The sequence below is a fragment of the Oryzias latipes genome, chromosome 15 (genome assembly GCF_002234675.1).
Source record: "Oryzias latipes chromosome 15, ASM223467v1".
NCBI lineage: Eukaryota > Metazoa > Chordata > Actinopteri > Beloniformes > Adrianichthyidae > Oryzias > Oryzias latipes.
The window spans coordinates 9,850,635-9,853,866 of NC_019873.2; positions in this window are offsets into that span (position 1 = coordinate 9,850,635).

Consider the following 3,232-nt stretch of genomic DNA (forward strand, 5'->3'; position numbering starts at 1 on the left):
AATGGAGGTATTTACTGCTAACTGTAAGCCACTAGCAAATTTGTTTTGATTAAAACTCTAGCTTTAGCCCTACCCTGTTATGCTTTTGAGCATGAAAATCGAAAAAGTTGTAGAAATATATTAATCTGGGGACATCTGAATCGGTGTATAATTTGTTTTTCATCTTAAAATCAAAAGCAAAAAGAAAAATGTATCATTTTAAATGAAATTGAAAATGGAGCAAACGGATAATGGATGTTGAAATGTATGTTTTAAGGTTTTTGTCTGAAACAGGTCACCCGGAAGTAGTTTGAATGGATGTCCGAGCTGCAGGTGAAGGGAACAAAAGGATAAAACGTTAACTTAGACTATTATCTTGGAAGATTTTGCAGATGTGGTTACAAAGTTTTCAGAGCAGTACAACGCACCTGTAAATATCCACCACATTTTACACCAGTTTAGTTTAGAAAGTGTTCAGAAACGTTTGTGAGAGGATTCTGTATGAAGCAACAGCTGTGAACGAAAGGACAAGCAACCTAAAAAAGACGAGCAACCTGAGAACAGTCCCATCATCCACAGATGATTTATGGATGTTCATTTGTTTGATCCATACACTCATAAATAAGGTTTAACCTAATAAAGCAATCATGCAGCGTTAAACGTGATTTCTTGGTGGGTATTTACCAACAGGTCCATCCTTCAGTCACAAGTTAATGATGCTATCTGTCATCAGTCGGAGTTGTATTGTCTGTGTTTGTGTGGGTGGGGGTGTGGGGGGGACGTGGGCAGGATTCTCAGTTTACCTGACAACTCTGCATAAGCTGTCAGACTGCAGCAGTTTGTGTCTCAGAAACACTAATAACATTTATGAATGCTTCCTATTCACACCTATTGACATCCGTGACTTTAGAGTGTGGTATTGCACACAAACATGACTATAAATGTCTGCGTGTGTACATCACCAGACTGCTCCAGATGTGTAATGGTAGCAGGGCTCTGTAGGTTTTATCGTGTCTGCCACGTATCAAAGTCACATACTAATAAAGAAATTTACATTTTCAGGCAGAGGAATACTAAAGTGGTATAGAATGTATTTTAATCTGAGTTTGGTGTTTTCATTTGGAGCGGATCTGTTCTCAAGAGAGCATGACAGATGTGATGCTGAGCAGCGATGTGGACAAACCTTCCCTGACATGACTCTTTTTGATACAGTTGTTCACCACAAACAAGACTTTTTCCTGATGCATTGCTTCGTCTAATAAATGTGACTGACAGGTACGCTGTGTAAATGCTGATTGTAAATGTAACATTTGATTGAATGCATAAGGAAGCCCATAACGTAAAATCCACAATGGCCTCTTTGTTGTCTGTTATTGAAAAACATATTCATGTTAAGTTTTTAATAAATGAAACCTTTTTCCTTATTTTCATATCTATTATTAAAATACTCGTGTCACCATTAATTTTTTCATTAGCGAAGAAACATTTCTAAATTGCTTTAAAAATGTAAACATCAACTTTGTTAATGGAGCTTTAAAGCTCAAAACGGTAAACATGGAGCCACAAAAGACCAACACCTAAATAAAGCAAATCTAATATGAACATTTTAAACTGTATTTTTGATTAAATGAACTTGAACTTGTTTGGAGTTTTACAAATGTTTGATGTGATTCCTAGTAGATGTGGTTTTTCCAGCTCATCAGCTCGATGCTTAGGGCAGGAATCACGTTTCTTCTTCCACTCCCCAACACATCCTTCACAACCAATCAGGCTTATGCAGCAGGTCTAGAAAAAAAGGCTTTTCCAAAAAAAACTGCATTAGAAATATTTTCTAGAATTAATTGAAATGATTAATATCTTTCACATAAGTCTGTATTCCCATGTAGAGCTGCCATCTGTTCTTCTGGCTCTGCACAAACTTTTCTGGAACTTTGCTTCTAGAAACTTGACCCGCAGAAATAACAAATTTTAACTGAATCCAGTTTTTATTTACTTTTGAAGTTCATCACTTGTCAGTTTATGTATATGTTCAAATATCTACAATGCACTTTACTGATAGTGTTTCACATATTAACTTGTTCACTGATTTCAATCTTAAGTATATTTTCCCAACACTGATCCCATTTAATTATGGGATGAATCACAGAATCATCCAGGCTGGCACAGAGCTTCTTTTGTCATGTTATCACCGAAAATGGGTTGGGGTTCCTTTTTTGCATGTGTAGCTTTCAGTTAGCATTAGCAACAGTTGACTTGCCAAAGCTGCACTTCTAGCGAGTTAACATCGTCAGAGACATGTGACGGAAAAAAGTTCATTAAAACTGACAACAGTTATTCATTAAAAATTCCCCTTTAAGTTGTGGGCAGGACTGTTGGTGCCCCCTAAAATCCCAAACATAACATTACAGGTGCAACAAAAATGGCAAGCAAAATTGGAGCTCTCCAGCTGTACAGTTTTGAGCCAGATGCCAGCTCTAACGAGGGAAACAAAGATATTAATGGATCGTAGCTTCAACGTCACAACTAGTGTTCCCCCGCTGATTCGCATGACATGGTTTCACGTATTCGCAGATTTCTTTTCAGTAACGTGACTCCTCCAGTTCGTCACTAAAACTCAGACAACTCAAGACGTCTGAAGGAGGTGCTGCTAGAATTTCTGAGAAGGGGAAAGGAGATGAAGAGCACGCCAGCACATCGCCTTCCTTCCCGGCTTCCAAATAATATTTAAAACCCTTGTGGTATCTTAGATGACACCCCCTTGCATTGAAGTGTTCTCCCAACCATGACAAAGGTGGATAAAGGTGGAAAGATTTCATGTAATCCATGGACACCAGTGAAGATCACAAATCATTGAAGAAAAAAGGTTCAGCGCACTGTCTAGTGGGTCTAGATGACCCAACTCCCAATGTTAAAGTGCCTAGGATAGCACAAGGGTTACCAGTGAGCAACAGCTTGTCCTTCCGGTTCCTGAATCGCTGTAACCGAAGTCTGTGCCTGCATGGCGAAATGGCATCAGCCAACTCAGAAACGGACGGAGAATATCTGATTTGAGGAAGATAATGGCGGAGAATAAATACCATCTGGATGAATGAATGATGGATGAAACTGGCCTCTTCTGGAAGAAGCGACGCTCAGAACACGCCGCTGCTGGACTGATGCACCGTGCGGGCTCCTGGTTTTAAGGCGGAGTGACACTCCTAATGTGCATTATAAAGTACACAACAGTCCAGGCAAATGCTCTGAAAAAAGAAAA